Raw genomic sequence first — 22,389 nt, forward strand, 5'->3', positions numbered from 1 at the left:
TTATTTATTTATTATTATTATTATCGTCACACCCCTGCCGGTGGCGGAATGTCGGGGCGTAACGTATAGATTCCTCAAAACACACGTGACAAATATTAAAGCGGCAATATTCTCATTATCATATTAAATCTCTAGTACATAAGTTTGAAATAGAAATAACATAAAAACAAAACAAACTAACTATTACATTATTTTATTTAATTAACCTAAAGGCAATCTAATTGTCTTCAATCATGGTAAATGCATAAAACCATTGTACTTGTAGCATATATAAAAATAAAGGTCAACTATAAATAGTTGGTGAATTTCCCACAAATTTGATATAATATAATATGAGGCAAAATCTATGCAATTCCTTAAGACAAGTATGATAATTCAAGCGTAGATGAATTATATAAAAATAACAAATAAGGCACTTTTCTATTTGACACCAAGTCGAAATAGTAAGGAGAGTGTATAATCATACTTATTGAGGCTACTAAGGCTATGTGGCAACAACAATAAATAAATAACACAAACTAATAATCGTTCAATGAGACACAAAACATTAAGCAAGTAATTAACACAAAAGTAAATGTATGAATAGTAGTTTTGAGGCAATGAGACTAAAATAAAGTTTTTGTTGGGTTATATATGCTACCCCCAAAATATTTAAAAGAGTAAAAAAGGGGGATGTGAGAAACTCACTTTGATTGGTGAGTGAAAGGATTGGATGTTTGTGTGACTTGATAAATCCTACCCATGAAGCCCTAAACTAAAGTTTAGAAATGTGTTTTAGGCTAATGATAAGATTATAAAACCTAATTGAACAAACGATAAGATAAAAGCAAGGAAAAATCAAAAAGGTAGATGAAATACAAAATCATTTTTGGAAAGCAAACTATTCTTTTTTTTTTAGATATTTAAAATATCAAAAAATTTTAATAGAAATCAAGACTTTCCAATCTATTAAATTAGAATGTTTTGAACAACTTTCATTTAGAAAAGTTTTACAAATTCGGACCCTAAATAGGCCAAAACGGCCACGTAAATTAGAGGGTACGAATCTGCGCACTGTTTATAAAATATTGATTGCGAATTCATAAGAATTAATTAAAATGCATAAAAATAATTGTTAGAACCTTATTTCAATTAAGTTTATTATAGAATCTGGTATTGCACTTTTTCAGTTTGTTATGAACAAGATATGCCCCTTTCTTTGACGACTAGATCTAATGTCAAAACTGAAGCATTGCTAAAAGCAATGTTTAAACGATTTTGATGAAATAAAATTATGAAATTTTTAGGATATGATTATATAACATTTATGAGCATTTATCATCAATAATCCTTGGGTCTTTTGAATAAAATATAACGATTCAAAACAGAAAAATAAAGATGTAAGAATGTTTCAAATGTGACATTCGTGTAATCGATCATCTCGTTGTGTTCTTTGTCTCTTCCACCCTATACACCATGGTGTATAGATTATGTGGATTCCTAGACATGATGGTATTATGGTCATATGACCATTTGATTAACTAGTATATGGTGTATAGGGTGGATGTATGGACAAGAATTAAATAAATAGAAATAATATGAAGAAGATTTGAATAATTAAAATTCTACCTTTAAAATTCTCTTAAACTTGTCAAAGAGTGGTGCAAAATATGAAAGGGTGGGAGTAGGCTCTTATTTATACTAAAATGAGGAGGCTACTCTTAAGAATGATAAAATTTTTTAAGATAGTGCTTTGGGGAAGAGGTTTGACCCTTTTAAAAGAGTTTAAAGTAATTTATTTATTTTTATAATAATACAAAAATACTAACAAAAGGATGTTAAAATATTAATTTAATGGATGCACATGTTACTATGTTAGTCAAAAGGTCTTGTGTAACATATAATGTGTCATATTGTCCATAAACTAGGATAGAGCTCGTGTGATATACGGGTGGTTTAAAAAATACAGCAAAAAGTTAAAGTTTTAGTAATATACATAATAACATATCTTACGAATTAATAAGATATAACTAATGATAAACAAAATTTTACAATTCATAAATCTCTAAAAACCTCTTTAGAACAACATTGGATAATGACCGGCGTAATTAAGAGAATCGTTAAGATAATAATATTTAAACATACTCAAATGTTACCTTATCTATATTATTTATATATTATTACATTATAATACATATTACATATTCGCAACTTTTTCATAAAACTTTGTAATATTTGTTACCCTTGCCTACCGACCAATCTATACTCTGTTCTCATTACTTCTCCGATGAGTCTTCCGGGCAGATTTAATTACACCATTCATATCCATGATCCTGTTCGTTCGTTTTTCTACCCCAATTAATGATCGGTTTCAAATGTAACATCATTGCACATTCAATTGGCACTTAAATTGATTTGTATAAGAACTCCATGATGAATCCTTCATCGTATCATCTATGTGTGAACATGACAGATGGTTGGAGGTTTGCTTTTTACTGTTTAAGTGATTATGAGGTTTGCAGTTTTCAATTTCACCCATCTGGTGATTTTTTAGGGTTTGCAATTTTGGTGCTTTCAATTTTCTTTTTGCATAGAGCAGTAGATAAAAAGATCAAATAGAGGAAGAAGCACATAAACTTGAGTTCGATCCATGGTTACTTTACTATTTAGTTTTCCATAATATGCTTCGGGATCATAGGCGATAAAAATATGTTACCTTCAATTAGTTATGCTCTTTTTGTAGTTTTTAGTGTTAGAGTGAGCATGTAGACTTGCTTCAAATGTAAACCGCGAGAATGATGCCATTTGTGTTATATGAGTGTCTGACATAAGATTGTTAGTGAGTTTTGATGAAATTGAGAATAAGGTTCATTATATAGTGTTTGACTTTTGATTTGGAGATTATTATTACATCTGCAAGATATGTGATAGAATTGAACTCTGCATTTTGTGTATGTGAATTTGAACTAGCTGGTGTTAACCTTGAATTTAAGATTCGACTTTGTAACTATTCATAAAGTTTTATGAAATTGAAAACTAGATTGATTATATGATATATAATGCTGACGTTCGTGATTTTGATTTTTGATTTAGGAAAAAAGCTTTTTACTGTTGCAATAATTGATAGCCTGTAAATGTTGACTTTCAGTTTTATATTAAGTTACAGTATGGATTTGAGGACATGGAGTATTGCTAAAAATTTAATGACTTCCTGATGCTGGATTTAGAAGATTTGATTCTTATTGTTTGTAAGACGGTCTGCTTGTTTTTTCTCAACTAAGAGCCGTTTATATTAATCTGTAAATTTTCTGTTATCATATAACATAGATGCAATTTGTGTGTGCATGTAATGAATTAATATTCAGTAGGTTTGTATGTGTGTGAACATGTGCTTATATCTAATACATAAAAGCACATAAATCATTTATTCAAAATGTTAGTTACTTAGATTACAATTGAAGTAACACAATTTTTGTAATTAAGCTTGACACACTAATTTACATTTTTCTTATATGTGCAGGCCATCCTGTTGTCACAAAATGAATCTTTCTGTAGGAACATGGCTGAAGAATCATCACCGTCACAACACGATATCATTCGATGCCCATTTTTGCATTAATGAACAGACTAACTTCGCATTTTCTTTATCCATGGCTTTCCCAATGCCCGTAAGTTCCCTATACTGCTTATTAATGCCACTTTTGGTATGGGTCCAAACGTGCGGGTTGGGAAAACGGGTCTGGTTGGAGTGTCATGGGCTCAACTTCATCATTGTTCTTTTCAGTTTAGTGGAACCAAAGGCCCTATATTCGAGGACGGGACCAATTTTGATATGGCATTTAGGCTTTTTCATGGGCAAAATGGTGTGATCCCACTTTCTGAGGGGAGATTGCAATTTTCTCAGAAAATGAAGACTGAACAAGTATCACAGCAGTTTAACCCGTTAGCAGCAAAGGCGGCTACCATTAGTCTTTCGGGTTTTGGTGGGTTATTTGGGTTTAGGGTTGTAACATAGATGCCATATGATTTTGATGATTCTCTGAATCAACGTGCAGGAGACTACGAGCAAACTAAACGTATTTCTCACGTAAGGGTGGAAGACTCATCGGTAACTTGGATTAAGAGAGAGTATTAAAAATGAATGTTATAAGATCCAATTACTGCACATTCAATTCCAAGAACCATTTATTGAAGATGAAACCGATATAAATTAATTAAACAAAGCAACCAATGGTCACCGGAGCAATGAAACCACCACCGGAGCATTGAAAACATCTACACTAATTAATCCCATCGTCTGTTACCTGCAGTTTTTAAGCTTTCCCCAATTCTCAATTTCTTCAAAACCCTCATCCGCTTCATTATAACGCAATTCAGTTGGCCGCTAGGTTTTTTACTCTCTCAATCTACTGACTTGATTTGTCAATTTGGCTTGAATTGTAGAAGATATTGGGGTTTCTCTTTTTAAATGACATCTTTGTTTCCAGAGTGCTAATTCAAACCTGTGATTGTCAACAGGCCAAGTGCCACCGCATTGTTGCTCTCAGGTCCGCTTTTTTCCTTTTACTTCTTATGCTTTTACTGCTGAATTGATGTGATTATGTTTGTTTGATGAATATTATTATAATTAATGAATTGATGTGATTATGCTTTTTTGATGTTGTTGTAAAGAATAAATTTTGACCTGCATTTGTGATTGGAAAGGCAAACGAAAAAAAAAAAAAAAGGAGAAACAACATGAAATAATAACTACTAGGCTATAACATTACATAATCTAACAATTCCCTTAGTTTATGTAAGATTTCCACTGATTTGGGGCATTTTAGCTTGATAGTTTGCATTTGATTAAAAATTTGCATTGTTTGACTTCTTTCAATTAGTTATATGAAATCTGCTAATTATTAATGCTTTTTTTTTTAAATTGTGTGATCCTTTAGGTCAAAAGTTTGACAAGTAATTTGCAAATGGTTATTACTATTGTTGAAGTTCAGGTTTGTTTTATACAATGTCTAGATTTTATGTATACTATAGTTGATAATTTATGACATTTTGTTTATGAATGACCAAGTCGATTGGGTTATGTTTTAAACTTTTACTTTAAAAATGTTTTATAGAGACCAAATCATAAATAATCACAATGGGAACCAAAAGGTATGTTATTACTGATTAGGAAGAAAGGTAAAATAAGTGAAGAATTAAGATACTATATTCATGCAGGTAATGGTTGGATACTCTGACTAGGGTAAACATGCAGGGCGTTTTACTACTGCATGAGAAGTTTACATGGTTGAATACTCTGACTCAGGTAATGATAGACTTTGATTTGGTTGAATTACTTGTTTTGCAAATACGTTGGGTCGAAACTTTATTTTTAGTTGGTTATCCACGGGTCCAAATGGAAAATATTAATATAAATGTGGTTACAGTTGTATAGTGTTTTAATTTAAAAAAATGTAAAATTAGGGATCAGAATTTTGTTAACTTGTTCAATATTAAGGATTTGGTAATTGAATTAGGGTTAGTTATTCTCTAGTTTGTTTATTGGAGTAGAGATTTAAGTTGTTAGATGATCTTAAGGTGTGATCATATATGATTGTATGTGGATTTCACCAGTGGGACCATGTTTGGTTCAAATATTTTGATCTTGTTATAAGCAATAAGTTTGGTTATACACTTGTGTATGATGAGCATGTACTTCTACATTACAGTACGACTCATTTATGACCCCATTGTCCTTTGCTTGTTAACTAAAAATCATAATTTAATTAAAATTAGTATTTTTGATTGTGAATTAGTATTTGTGGAATGCAGTTTGCTTCTAGAAAATGCATTTAGAAATGGTGCAATAAGAAAGGAGATATAACTTGTGAAATTTACAACAAGGTTTGCTATTTTTTTATGTTTATTATTTTCTTTAATTATTGACTTTTGGTTGACTTAACGTATGCATGCTACAAATGAACTGTAGTTTCAGGTTTCCAGTCTTCTGCTGGTCGGTTTACTTCTTTCATGTTATGTGGTGAGCCGTTCATGGATAATGATATTAACACAAAGAAGACGGAAGGTTAGCGAGTCACTTCAATTCTTAGTTTCATACACCTTTTTTTTCATATCTAACATAAAGGTAATAAAGTACAACGAGTCAGACGTTTTGTGAACCGTCAACCGTTCAACGGGAAGTTCATTCATTTAATAAAAACATGAACATGAACACTGACTTTTTGTTCTTTTAGTTGGAAGAATGAACATGAACACATGTCTTGTGACTTAATTTATTTGCATTCTTGAAAGTTCGTTTATGCTCATTCATTTACGTTCGGTTCTATATTTGTTCATTTGTATCCATTCATTTATGTTCGTTTGTTCAAATGTTAGTTCAAGCATACATATTGCTAATATTAATTTAAAATCAATTTGAATTTTGTGTTTGAAAAACCTTTATTTGGGATGTCTTTGTTTACTCTTGAATTATTGGATGTAATGATCATCGTATTTAAACTTTAACGTGGGAACAGGTTTACTTTTGGTATTTGTTCGTTTATGTCCTTGACGGTTCGTTTAGAATATTAACAAGTGAACGCAGACACATTCATTATCTTAAAATCTGTTCGTGGTCGTTCGGTAAAACTTAAACGAACCAAAAATGAATAAGCCCTATACATGTTTGTTCGGTTCGTTTACAGGCCTACCCTCTAGAAATTGTGTAGTTTTTGTCACTAATCTTTGTTTTTGTTGGGTACTTAAAAGGTGGGTTTGGGTTATGAAATGAAATAAAACGAACTGTTCTCTATTTCAAGTTATTTAATGGTAATTAGGACAGTTGTTTTGTATACCCCTGTGCTTCTTGATTAGTGATAATAAACCTGCAATAGATTTTTCGATTAACTATGAATTTCTTTTGAGACTTGAGACATTCAGCTCCTTCTAAGTTTCAAAACATTAAGACTCCCATGATAGAGGTGGGATCACTTGTGGATTAAGTTTCTTGAAACTATACCTTTATGTCTTCATGCTATAATTTGATTATATATATATACTTCATTGCAGAGCCAGTTCAAGTGTTAAGTTGACGTTCTTGGTTACCAGTACAAATGATGCAAAACATTCTATTAAAGAGGACATATTGCTTGATCATTTAGGAAACCAAGTAACTTGGGTATAATTATTGCCATCATTATTATTTTTATTGTTTTGAAATCTTCTCCTGTACAGTTAGTTGCTTGCTGCATGATTTAATCAAATAATATAAAGAATCTGGGTCAAAGATGCATGTTAAGAATTATTTTTTTAAGCTTAATTTAGGAATTATCTTGTGTATATAAGTAACCAGGTCTAACATATTCTTTGAACATCAATGTTAACTTTTATTAGGTGACGACCAAGAAGTGAAATCCTAGTCCCAAATCTATTCAGGCTTTTTTTTTCTTCATTGAATTTCTTACTGTAAAGAGTCATTTACCAGTCTGACAAAAGCTAAACTAAGGACTAGGAAACCAAATATGATACTGGTAAAACCATACAATGTATTATCATGAGATGATTGATGAACTAATGGAAATGAGTGCCATGTTACAAATTGTCGCCAAACTTTCAGCCTATAGTTAGGTTGCTTCTTCTTCCTTTTTCTTTTAAAGAATAGGTAAGCATAAATTACTTATATACATGAGTTATGCTTCATTAACATAAAAAATACAACTTAAATATGTAATATATTGTGTTTTTTTTTTTTGGCAAATGTTGTATACAACGGCAAAGATTAGTAAATTTTTAATACATAGAGTCTGCCCCTTTCACATTTTCGTCCAAGCTTCGCCACTGATTATATATATATATTGCATCGTAAATTATACCGCATAAATTTTGTTATTGCAAATGTCGTGCCAGAACTAACCGAACCACTACCCACCGAATACTTGCGTCCCGCTGCAAAGCGCGGACACTTTTACTAGTAACATAATAATAGGATATTTAACGAAATTTATTGATGCATCTAGAATATTTCTATAACCTATTTGTTGGGATTTCCAAATATAACATCATTAATAGGCTTGATAAAGTAGGAAACTGCTCACATGGCATCTATGTGTCATCCTAAGTGGAGGCCCAAGAATAATACCATGTGAAAAAATCTTGTTTTAATAGTATAGTTAGATTAGATGTATATAATTATTATGGAAATATTACTTATAGTTAGAATCTTTGTTTATAATTATTCAAAGCTTCTAAGGTCAGATTAAGAAAACAAAATTCTCAAAATGAGTCGTGCGTGTAAAGTGACATAAGTGACAATATATTCATAAACAATGAAATAGCATGAAATCCAAAACTTTATTGATAAGTGAAAATACGAATTACATTGTAATTTAAAACGGATCAGGTTTTCGGGTTTGAGAAATGGTGAATGTTACAATTATTATTATTATTGAATCATAAATAATTCATTTAAAGTTATTAACATTATTTTCATGTGTGCAAATACTTTAATCTATGTTCATTTTATTGTTTTCATGTGTAATCATTAATTTGGCCCGTTGAACCGGATATGTCAAGATTAATATTATGTAACATAAATAATTATGGCCATCTTAAATTAATTATTATCCTAAGTATTTTATTTGGCATCCTTTTATTAAAATAAGCATTTTTCTAGCATTTTCCAAACACAACTTTCTCTCCAAGACATACCTATTTAATCACATTCTAACCACAACTATAAAGACCCCCTCATTTTCATCTTATTTCCTTTGCTAATTCTTCTTCTTCTTTTGTTTCTAATAATAGTTCTCCATTAGAGTTTCTAATATATATTTTTGTGTGTTTGTTCACCTCAAGATATGGATTAGGTAGACATAAAGTTTTATTCTTATTCATGTTCTCTTGTCTTTGTTCTTCGTTTCTTATTCTTTCCTTATTATTATAATGGTTCTAAGACCATCACATATTTATGTTTATGTCCTACCCAATCTATACACTATGGTTTATAGAGTGGGGAGACAAAAATCAAAAGGTTGCAAGATGATCTTTAATGGTCGCACCTTAACAAGTTCTTACATTCTTGAAGTTTTTATTTGTTTTATTATCATATGGATTTTGATGATACATGACCAAACATATTGTATTTATCATACCACAAGTGGTTCATAATTTTCTTTATCAAAATCCATTTCAAATCATAAAAAACATTATTGTTTACAATGTTCTAGATTTGAAAACTGAATTGTTTGACAAAGGTTGAGCAATAAATTGATCATAATAAAATGGAATGATGCAAAGCCAAAGCCTATCATTAAATTTATTGAGTTACGGTTCTAACGACTATGTATTTGTATTTTTATTCTTTTGTATGGCTTCACAGTCGTTATTTTAAAAATTAGTGTGCAGATTTATACCCTCTATGAAGATCGACTATTTCAGCCTATCTCAGGTTTGAATCTGGACAAACTTTCTAGAAAAAATTTGTTACTAACATATTAATTTAATTGACTGGAAATTTTATGATGTTGAGAAGCTATTGATATTTTTAAACATTTATGCAATCGGTGACAGAAATCTGGCCAAAACTGATTTTGTTTTTCTTGTTTCTTTTACAACTTCTAGTTGTGTTATATGTTTCTTTAACCTTTATTTATCCAACATGTTCTAAAGAAGCCCTAATTAACTGGATATAGGGATTACTCGTTAGGACTCACACAAGCATAACTAAAGACTCGATCTTTTCATTCACCAATCAAGGTGAGTAATCACACTTCCTTTTTTACTATTTTATATTTTGGGGGCTTTATTCGTACACAATTTTACTATTTATTTATCATACAAGTATATATTCAAACACAATTTTACTATTTGAGTAGTTGTGATATTGCTCTATTAGTTGCTAGATGTTATGTGACTATGTGTTTACAGTAAATATGGTTGTTGGTATCTCGTCGTCATCCTCATAGTATGATAATACACTGTCTGAGTAAACATGTCTAAATCTAGTGGCATGTTGAAAAGGCACTTTGATTATGTTATGCTAGTTGATGTAATGCACATTATCGCAATGAATTGTCATTTTCATTATATATATATATATATATATATATATATATATGTATGTATATTTCAAATTGTGATTACTCGCTCAACATTATGTTGGCAAAATATATCTATTTTTATGCATATCGCAGCTAGCTATTTGGGATGAAGTGAAGCTTTGAAGATTTAGTTTGGACTTTAGGTTTTAATAAAAACAAAGAACAATTTGTTCGTTTGATGATGTAATGTTTTGAATTATTTTCTTTTGTTAAACTCTTGTGTACGATAATTTCAATTCATAAATTTGAAATTGACACATATTATTTTGTATTGGTTTTTATTAATCCCAACTATCGTCTTTTGGTTACTACCGGTCCCAACTAACGAATTGGCAGCTAACGGTTCCAACTTTTAACGTATTTGCTCCTAACGGTCCGCGACTAACAGAATCCAAACGTCGTTAGTTTCAGGTCGCTGGAAAAACGTTTTTGGCCAAAAGCCTCATTTTTTTTTTTCCGAAAACTCAACATTTTTGTCCCAGACATCTTAGTAGCTTTGTATTAGACCTTTAGAAACCTTTTTCTAGTAAAGCCCCAGAGGTCGCCAGAAACCCTAGAACCATCGTCGGAATCGGTTGATGGTGCTTAAGTGGTGGTAGTTGGTTGGCGGTGAGTCAATTGGTGGTGGTTGCGGTGCTCAGGTGGTGTTTTCCGGCAACAAATTTGACTTTTCCGGCAAAAACATTTTTCCGACGACCTGTAACTAACGGCGTTAGTATTCTCTTAGTCGCGAACTATTATGAACAAATACGTTAAAAGTTATGACCGTCAGTAGCCAATTCATTAGTTGGGACCATTAGTGACCAAAAGACAATAGTTGTGATTAATAAAAACCAATATACCTATTATTTTTAGTGTCTTTTAAGCTATGAAACGAATTATTTCGCATCCCGGCATGTTCTGCCGTAGGTTGAGGTATGACAACAATCACATCCCACCCACCCGATTACATAGTTAAGTTAAACCCGCTCCACTATTCCCAAGTAAGATCCGGCATGTTCCACACTTCCACCCACAAATAGCTTAATGCTTTAATCTTGTCCATGACATTATTAATATTAACCGGCTTTGTAACATCCCGAAATTTTCTAGCCAACTTTGTCAACTTTCAAAAGTTGAAGGATAAAAAGGGGAAAATCTGAATTTTCTTCCATCTCGCTACCGGACGGTCTGAGAATAAGCTCATCATGATACACGACGGACTGTCACAAAAACTAGGGCTGACAATTTAGACACGATACATGAATACACGGCACAAACCCACACAACTTTAACAGGTATCGAGTAGGGCCTTAGCAGGTTTCGTGTACTAAACAGGTAGACGCAAATCGACTTGTTAATTTTCGTGTCTAAACAAATAAAATACCCGTTTATCTTAAAGTACTCGTTAGAACCTGGTTAATTTTTTATAAATAAAAATATATAATAATATAATATGTTAAATAGCCTAGATAGTTAACTCTAAATTTTTATACCAAGCAATTGAAAAAGGCACACATCATTTCAATCCAATATCAAGCAAACAACACGCAAACCCTTTCTCCAATTCTCCCTCACCGGATCTCCGATACTCCGTTGGTTTCCCTCCACATCACCGGTAGTCGCAGCCCTTCGATTCTCCGGTTTACTTTTCCACATCTCCGATTCTCCAGCGTTCCGACCTCCTTGCAGTTGTAGCAACGCCACCGGCCAATGAACAGCCGAACCCTTATCGTGTATACCAAACAATTGAAATCGGCGCACATCATTTCAATCAAATATCAAGCAGACGACACACAAACCCTTTCTCCAATTCTCCCTCATCGGATCTCCAATAGTCCGTTGGTTTGTGACATTTGAGACAAAACCAGGTACACCTCATTAGGTATTTACCGATTAAGCAATTAAACGCTTATTACGTAACAAACGAACGATTAACCGAACGGGTCTGGTTATGACCCAGATATCTCGATGGGGGCATCTATAAGTGATATATGATTTATATAAGCTAATATATTAGTATTTTAACCTTAGTTCGATAGCAAACAAGTTAAACGAAAACATACTCGTTTAACTACCCGCTATGGATTTAAAAGCGAAAGATAGTTACAAAACAAGCATTGTATCATCCGTTAAGCCGAAAAAGATTTACAAAATATTTATTTGAAATGTTTTAAGTGATCCTTAAAAATATTTTCTATTTTTCCAAACAAATACTATGTTTTTATAAATTTACACAAAAATAGCCGAAAAACACTCGTTTTTGCACTGTTTGTCGTACCCGATATATTTTTTGTGCCAAAAACCGAACCCGAAATAAATTTGGACTCGGCATTTCACATTCGGGCATGTAAATCGAGAAAAGTAGGCCAAATGGGCCCAAGCCCGACAAGCCCAACCCGCCAAAATGAACTCCTTTTTGTTATATAACTTGTTTTAAATGCAATTTATGTCATTTTCAATCAAAATATCTTACTTTGGACCAGCTTGCTTGCTTCTTCATCAAAAACCTGCTGTTCTTCAACCAAACCCTAGGTAAACTTGTCATTTTAGTCAAATTCTAACTTGTTTAAACATGTTTAATTTCATATAAACATAGTTTGATTACCAAAACTCTCTTCTAACCATGTAAAAACCCTAAAAATGGTCTATAAATATATTTTGATCATACACATGGTTAGGAACCGGGTTTGAGAAGTTTTTTTGGCCATAAACACAGATTAATGGGTTTAAATCGAGTTTTTACGGTTCAAAAGTTCGGTTTAATGCCCTAACCGAAACCCTAAGTTTCAAGGCTGTTTTGTTGATGATACATGCTTGGTTTGTGATATAGGACCTGTATCTAGCTTGCATAGAAGCACAAGAACCCGAAAACTTGATTAGAAGGCGAAAACGAACCAAAACCGCTAAGGTAATACCGAATCACTCGATTACGGGCTGTTTAGGGTTATGTTGTGATGTGCATATTTTTAGCTTGTAAAATTTTCAAGGACATCAGGGATCATATGAATGAGTCCCTGTCCAAATTAGGTAATTTTTCAACCATCCGAAAATATTTGGCGAATTTATTACCGCATTGGGGCGTTTATTTAAGAAAATTAGTTAAAATGCTTCAAAAATTATGAAATTTTGTGGGAAACTCAGATTTGGTATATTATGATCACATATGAAATTTGGGGTCGTTTGGAAAACCTTATGTATGTTTTGTGTATTTGCGTTAATTTGAATTTTCATAGTCGTTTTTGGCTCGGAAATGATATTTGACCAGATTGTTAGAGTTCGGAATTTTTCCAGTTTGTTTTGCGACATAATCTTATAATTCAGAAATTTTTTTGGAATTTTTGGAAATCGTTTGGTATAAACGGATGATTTTCGGGCTAAATATAGCAGATAAAATGAATTTTTATAAATTAATAAATCAGTAAATAATTCCAGAAATATTTTTATAAAAATATACATATTTTATTTGATAAATGACTAAATTTTCTTAATTTAAGGATTAACGGATAATTAATGGTATTAATTTAAAGACTAAACAAATTCAATTCTGATAAAAACCGACGAGCTCGTAATTAATGAACCTGTTGGAATATCAGAACATCAAGAGTGATCAGAAACTATATTTTTGGATTAGTTAAGTAAAAACAAACTTTTTGTGAAAAATCCGAACAATTTGGATAAATTGTGCGCATTTCTCTCCAAATCAAATTGAATAAACGGAAACGAGCCTCGTAGCGAATCCAGAACCCCAATATGTGATCTTTCTTTATAACTTAATCCTTTTATCTACCAACATATTTACCCAAGCTTACATCCCCATAACTGTTTTTTGAACGCATAAACGAACCACTCCAGCTGGGAAAACGGGGAAACTGAGCCAAGTTCGGTTTTAAGTATTAAACATTGAACAACATCACAATCTAAGCCTGTTAACACTTTCTGGGCGTACCAGCTATACCCAGATTAGTTATACAGCCCAGTCTAGTATAATGATTATAATAATATTAAAATATTAATATTATTATAATATTGATTATAAGGGCTAGTGATACGAGTAAAAGAACTACAAGCTGACGCTGTACTGAATCCCTATTAGACTGTGAGTTTCATGACCCCACTTTAAACTATTTTTACGAACTTTTGGGGTGAAAAACATGTTGATACATATCTATATACTCTGAATTGTTTGATTATGAGAATTATCTAAGTGCTAACACAAAAAAGTCCTTACGAACACAGTGATTAACTTCGAGCCGGTGGCTTGTGAATAGTACTATTGGTTTGACAAACCCAAACAGAGCCAACACGGTTTGCTGAGACATAAAACCGTTTGCACATGACCATAATTATACAAACACGCTATGTAGTGGTAGACATAGCTACTCGGGGCATGTTGTGGGCGAAAAGGGGGCCACATTGGTTGATTGAGCGTGGGAAATGGAGGCACGCATCACGAACAGTCAAGGCTTCACTGTAGCTTAGCATAATTACATCATAAATATACAAACAAACGTACTTGTGAGCGCACATACATACATACTTGCGTATTTACAAACTGTGATTGTTGTACGCACAACTAATTTCTTGAAACTCCTGAAACTCACCAACTACTTGTAGTTGACCCGTTTTAATATGTTTTTCATGTACTTGATTGGATTAGAAAGTCAATGTGCTACGTGTTTGACTTGCGATCAATGCTGGGTGAATTGATGCAAGTCTGCTAATAGGAAGTAAAGCCGCTTAACAGGCTGGATTTAGTTTGTATCAACTAGTTGTAAACAAAGTTAGATCAATTTAAAATATTGTAAACTAGTTTGTATTGTTCTTTATAAACAATGTGGTTGATACCGGAGGTGTTTGTTACATTTCCGTTTTACGCTTCCGCAAATCGCTCAACGGGGTGTGACATGGTTTCCCTCCACATCTCCGGTAGTCGCAGCCCTTCGATTCTCCGGTCTACTTTTCACATCTCCGATTCTCCAGCGGTCTGACCTCCTTGCAGCTGTAGCAACGCCATCGGCCAATGAACAGCCGAACCCTTATCATGTATACCTAGTATTAACAGGTTTGTGTTCAGGTTTGGGATATATGTACACGATAAGTTTTCGTATCTTGTACAGGTATACATGTTTTATGTTCGTGTCTTATTGTGTTAGTGTCTTGTCGTGTGCGGGTATACATGATATGTCAGTCCTAACAAAAACCAATAAATGGGTGGTGTCACGCTACGCGACAACCTTATCCATTAAGTCATCTTAATACGCAATAACTAGGTTAAGTAACCGGAGACACATGTCAAACCACGTGACAACATTTGGCACAATGTGACAGGCCAAATGTCACTGCATGGCAGCACCTGGAGATGTTGAATCATCGCGCTATGCGATGGCCACCTAAACAGGCCATCGCGATATGCGATGGGTTCCAAATTTTTGCCTATAAAAGGGGAGGTTGGGCTCTGCACTAAGGCATCCCAAGCACACCTTTTTATACACACCCTTAGTCTCAGGAAGTGTTCCGAGTCCTGAAGTTCCGACGGTTTAATCCCCAATCGCACGTAGAGTAGAAGTGTTGCTCATTCAACCTTAGGCGTTAAACTCCAAGTACTCGTGTAAGGTAGGGGTTCCACCTAAGTTATTTTATTATATGGCTTAGACCCTAGTTGAGGGTATAGCCTAACCTTGAACAAATTATAAGTATACATATCTTTCATAAACAAAGGTTATAGTCCGAATTGTGTTTCTTTGTAATTAAGAAACATAAAGTTTTGCATACAAGAAATATAGTCAAATTAGCGTTTCTTCATGACTAAGAAACGTAAAACTTTATATGCAAAGGTTATAGTCAAATTGACATTTCTTCTTAAAGAAAAAACAAAAACAAGACATTTCTTTGTGAAGAAGAAACGCAACATATAATTGAGATAAGCATAAAGACTATAGGTCTAACAAACGATTTGCCAAGGTTAAAGCTATGCAAAACAGACCAAAGGTCTGAAGCTAGATCATTGATCTAGATATTTATACAAAGTTATTCTCGTAACTACAAGTTCGAGGTCATGTGCAAAAAACATAAATTCGTGAGACACACTGATCATAACAAAGGTGAATACACTCACTCTTTTTATAGGCGTAAATACGTCTAAACTCCTTACAAGTAAATATAAACGAGTCATTTAGACATTTATACAAAAGTTTGCATGGGATTATAGATCCCTAAAACTCTAGTATTTGCTTCATTTAGGCTGGTTATACATGTGCTTGGGTCCCTACATATGTGGGCATAAGGGTAGGCATACCCCACCACACTTAGTACCATGTAACCGTCTCATTGAGCCAGTCTATAGGGCTTTGGGGCTGGCTAGACTATGTGATATAATTGGTACGCAGGTCTAGAGGGCCACTAATTGTTTCAAGTATGAACTAAAGGTTTGCAAATGAGTTAACTTGGTTATTTTCTTTTTCATGGCGGGTTGGGTCAGAAGATACCCGTAGGGAATAACTAAGTTCCTAAATGTTTGAAAGTCAGCTTGTTCACTAGCATATACCTGACGTACTTTTCCCCCATTTTAGGAAAAACAAGTTAAGCAGCAGTAGCAGAGAATTAGAGTCTTTTATGGAATTAAATGTTCGCTATATGAAGATGGCTTAGTTTTAAAATATTTATAATCAAATGTAACATTTTTGTAAATCAAACACTCGGGCATTTAATATCCGAAAAGTTTAGTATAAACAAATATTATACTTTAAACAAAGTCTTCCGCTAAACTAGCCCCCAACTCTGGTATATTTACAAAACAAATACCCAATATTGGTCACACGCCTAGGCCCATGGAGTCAGGTGTGACAGGCTTCCCTTAAAGACCAACGCATTCCTTGCCCTTCACAAGCACCAAACTATTGTTAAGCATACCACATAAAATGCCTTCTCTTTCCATCTAGATAGTGACGTGTACCCATGTAATTCCCACATATCTTTGACCATAAAAGCATAAATATATGGCTTTTATGCCACGTCGTAATAACACTCCAACCCGTTTTTATGAACTGGCATGAAATCATCAAGTGCTCTGCCGACTCCACCTCTTCCTCACATATCGGCCAAACAACCAACACGGCTGGAAAATAACTCTCTTAGGCCTTAGCCAATGAAAATAAAACCAGGATTCTCTGCATTCAACTTTCCAAGCATGGAATCCAACTCTTTTATGAACGTAGGTGTTCCACTCCATAACGAAATTACCAGCCAAATCACCGTTAACTCCAATCGAAAACCCACTTCCCACATCCAAATTCCAAATTAGTTGGTCCTCTCCTACACTCAACCCAACATGTTGACAAACAATCAACATACCCTAAATTCCTCCACCTCTTACGCCTCGAATGGCGCACGGTTCCAGCCCCACCTACCACAAACCTTACTTTCAAACATCATTAATCAGTCGGATACTCGACATCGAGGCAGCATCTCCCCACCAACAATCAAACCCCGTCTTTTATTTCTTTCCTTGTCACCATTTTCAAGTCAATTTCATACTCAACAAGTCCCTTGACACTCCGGCCGGTGAAAACTTATCTTAGGGTGGACGGAGTTGTTGGGTATTACCGAGTCGACTTATGGCCATTGCGTGGAGCGACTTGGGATGCAAGAAACCGGTTATCTTGGCGTGCAAGTAATCGGGTTATTTATGGATAATTATTTTATGGAAAAATCTATTTTAGGTTTAGATGGAGATAATTATCATGTTTATTTTATTGTGTCCTAAATATATTATAACGTGTTTAGGTTAGTCTATATATACCGTGTTTAGGGTTTGGGACAAGTTGTATCAAGTTTTGAGTCAAATTTCTTGATCAATAAAGTTTGGGTGTTAGCCAAATATCCAGTTTGTTCTTGTGTCTTTGTTCTTTTCCATCGAATCTCTGAAGACTAGAATTGGTATCAGAGCGGTTAAGCTCTTTCGACGATTTTCCTGCTAAAGCGTGTTTGATCAAAGTCGTGATCAGTGCGGAGCAACGGAAGACGGATGATCAAGTTCATGCGTTGAAAAGGAATTATATTTTGAAAAAAAAATATTTGTTACAAATATAATTCTTTATCGGACTTCTTTGCAAAGGAAATTGCAATTATTTAAATCCCAATATCTTTTGCAAAACTAGATTACAATTCAAATTGCTTGCAAAAGAAGTCAGATCCGAGTGCTTTTTTCTTTGGCAGACTAGACGGATAAAAAAAATAATAGGAATAAGCAAGGTGGTTAATTCTTTTGTTTTTCTTAGTTCAAACTTGTTTTCGCGGTTAGAATTTAAGGAACAACGATGAGTGATCAATCGGCCAAGGAAACGAACACGAACCTGAACTCGTTTCAATGTCCGAAACTAACAACAACAAATTACACGGTCTGGGCTATGCATATGCGCGTGCTGATGAATGTGCATGGCGTGTGGGACACGATCAATCCGGGTAACGGCGAGGTAAAACAAAACAATATTGCGATCGCCTTGATTTTTCAGTCGATCCCCGAAGCACAGATTTTACAATTCGGTAATCTGCGCACGGCGAAAGAGATGTAGGAAGCGTTAAAGCCCCGACATCTAGGTGCTGAACGGTTGAAGGAGGCGAAGCTCCAAACCCTAACGTTAGAGTTCGACGGGTTGAAGATGAAAGAAAAGAAACAGGGACGATTGATGAGTTTGCAGCCATGTTATTGAGCTACTCATCAAAAGCTGCCACGCTCGGAGAGAAATTCTCAGAAGAAAAAATGGTAAAAAAGTTCCTTACGAGTCTTTAGAGACGTTTTATCCATATTGTGGCATCACTTAAGCAAGTTTTAGATTTAAAGACGGGTGGGTTTGATGATGTGGTGGGTCGATTAAAAGCCTATGAAGATAGGATAAAAGAAGATAAATCGAGAGTAGTCAAGGTCAATTAATGTTCACTAAATCTAATTCGTTTAGTAGGGGTCGAGGTCGAGGATCCTATGCTTCAAGAAGACAAGGACACGGTTGAGATGATAACAAGAAATGTGATGATAAAAAAGGAAAATGTACGGAACGAGATTTATCACACATTAAATGTTACAAGTGTGATGAATTCGGGCAGTTTGTCTCAAGGTGCCCCGACCGGTTTCGGAAAGATGAAGAAGCAAATTTGAACCGAACAGACGAGCGTGAACCAAAAGATCTTGAAGCTTCGTTTTTCATGATGGAAGGTTTTCGGGAAACCGCATACCTTAATGAAGATAAAATAATTCCGACAAAGTACGATACCGATTCGGGTGAGGTCGACATGTGGCACTTAGATAATGGTGCAACTAACCATATGACGGGAAATCGTGAACATTTTTTGGAATTAAAAGAAAAAATAGTTGAAAACGAGTAAGGTTCGGGGATGGTTCATGTGTACCGATCAAAGGGAAGGGTTCGATTGTTTTTAAAGGTAAAGGTGAAGAGCATAAATTGATGACCGATATTTATTATATTCCGGGTTTGCAGTGTAATGTGATTAGCTTGGATCAAGCAACCGCGTCGGATTGTGATATACGGATGAGGAGTAACTACTTAACGATGCACGATAGTAGTGAGAGGTTACTAATGAAGGTCACGGTGAACGCCAAGATGCTTTAAAAAATCTGACTAAAAATTGGGAACCCAGCTTGTTTACAAGCAAAATTACCATGTATGTTCTCCGGTATTTGCAGGCCAATAAATTTCGGTTCTCGAACAGTGACACCGAAACCATCCGAAACAAACTGCAGCAATAGCGACAACAAAACTGTCGATTACAAACAGCACCAACGCTGTCGCAAACAGCAACAACAGTGACAAAAATGTGCTACCATCAAAGAATCTGTCGCTAACTACAATAACAGCAATGAAAGTGTCGCTAACAGCACAATTCCCACCGCAAACTACAGTAAGGCAGCCATGAATGATGTTGTGCAAACCCTGGTTAGACGTTCTACTTGCCATTTGATCTTAGCCACAAAATATTGGTGATTACGAGTTAAAATCCAATGAAGAACTCGAAGAACTACTAGTGTTATTGAATAATGAATTGAGTAGTTTTGATGCAGCGAAATTGAAACCCGAGTGGATGAAATAGATGCGGGTCGAGATCAATTCAATCAAGAAAAAGAAAATGCGGAGTTTAACGTGGTTACCAAAAGGAGTTAAATCAACCGGTTTAAAAGGGTATTCAAAGTAAAACGGAATTCGATAAACAAACACAAGGCGACGCTTGTGGAGAAAGGATACGTGCAACATCCCGGGATTGACTATGATGAAGTGTTCGCCCCGGAAGCACAAAATCGAGAAGATAAAGATATTAGCTGCTCTCGCGCAGATTAAATTCAAGGAGATGCAAGCTTTTCTAAAGTCGGAAGATCTCCCATGTACGACTCAGAAATTCAGGGGGTGATTCTTGGGAATTACCGAGTCGAATTATGGCCATTGCGTGGAGCGACTTGGGATGCAAGAAACCGGTTATCTTGGCGTGCAAGTAATCGGGTTATTTATGGATAATTATTTTATGGAAAAATCTATTTTAGGTTTAGATGGAGATAATTATCATATTTATTTTATTTTGTCCTAAATATATTCTAACGTGTTTAGGTTAGTCTATATATACCATGTTTAGGGTATGGGACAAATTGTATCCAGTTTTGAGTCAGATTTCTTAATCAATAAAGTTTGGGTGTTAGCAAAATATCGAGTTTGTTCTTGTTTCTTTGTTCTTGTCCATCACATCTCTGATTACTAGGGGAGTGTCTAGGAGATGGGTGTGATGGCGCCTCGATCCCGGCGGGAACACCATGTTGTGGGCATCGGTACCGAGCAAAAATTATCTCGGGTGGCATGGCTATTCCGATGATCCTGAAGCCCAATGGATATATGCCAACGATAATAATATTGTTTCAGAAAAAAAATAATTTGAACCTATAAATAAACCAACCAATTTACCCAATTTTTCAAAAAAAAATCCTACTCAACTTCACAAATCTCTGCCCATCTTCTCAAATATAGATCTTTTAAAATTTCGTCATCTAGCTCGGAATCCGGTAGCGATGATGATGGCCAAGAAGCCGTGCAATTCCTTGGCCTAGTTGCGCAAGCGACAAGTCATTGTCCAAAGAACCAAGAGTTTCATAAAGAGAGGCCTCGAAACCGCACACGAACAACTAATGAGAGATTATTTTGTTATAGATCCCAAATTTAAGAAATATATTTTCAGGCGTAGGTTTCGGATTTCACGAGGACTATTTTTATGAATTGTTGCCGATCTGGAGGCAAACTTTAAGTATTTTGAACAACGGTGTGATGGTAGATTCAAAAAGGGTTTTTTTCCAATTCAAAACTGCACATATGCAATTCATCATCTAACATATGGGACAGTTGTTGACGCTTATGATGAGATACTAACTATGTCTGAAAGAATGTCACGTGACACTATACAAAACTGTTTTGACGGTATCATTCAGTTATACATAAAAGAACATTTATATAGCCCAACCAGTCATGACATATAACTTTTATATGATGCTCATGAAAGAATCCACGGAATTCTAGGGATGATAGGAAGCATTGATCCCAAATTTAAGAAAGATATTTTCAGGCGAAGGTTTCGAATTTCACGAGAACTATTTTTACGAATTGTTGCCGATCTGGAGGCAAACTTTAAGTATTTTGAAAAACGGTGTGATGGTAGATTCAAAAAGGGTTTTTACCAATTCAAAAGTGCACATATGCAATTCACCATCTGGCATAAGGGAAAGTTGCTGACACTTACGATGGGGTACTAGGCTACTAAGCTATGTCTGAAAGAATGTCACGTGACACTATACAAAACTGTTTTGACAGTATCATGCATTATACATAAAAGAATATTTACGTAGCCAACCAGTCACGAAATATAACTTTTATACAATGCTCATCAAAGAATCCACGGATTTCTAGGGATGATAGGAAGCATTGATTGTACACACCGACCTTGGCAGAAGTGTCTAATAGAGTGGCGAGGCCAATTCATATGAGGAGATCACGAGTACCATACCGAAGTATAACTCTCAATGCAATTGCCTCATAAAATTTATGGACATGGCAGGCATTTTTTGGTGTCGTCGAGTCGAATAATGATCTAAATGTCCTATACTAGTCTGTTATTCAACGAGCAAGTGTATAGGACGGCACCCCAGGTGTCCATTTGATGTGAGCGGGAACCATTTTGATATGTGTAGTAAAAACACATATACCCCTTTGGGTGGTCTTAGTAAAAACACTACGTTTTCCGATCGAAAAGAAAAAAACAAAATTTTGCGAAGGCATGAGAAGCGACAAGAAAAGATGTGGAAATGGTT

This window comes from Bidens hawaiensis, unplaced genomic scaffold (genome assembly GCF_021521415.1).
Source record: "Bidens hawaiensis isolate Kalapana, Puna unplaced genomic scaffold, B.hawaiensis_p1.1 tig00004525_1, whole genome shotgun sequence".
NCBI classification, from domain to species: Eukaryota; Viridiplantae; Streptophyta; class Magnoliopsida; order Asterales; family Asteraceae; genus Bidens; species Bidens hawaiensis.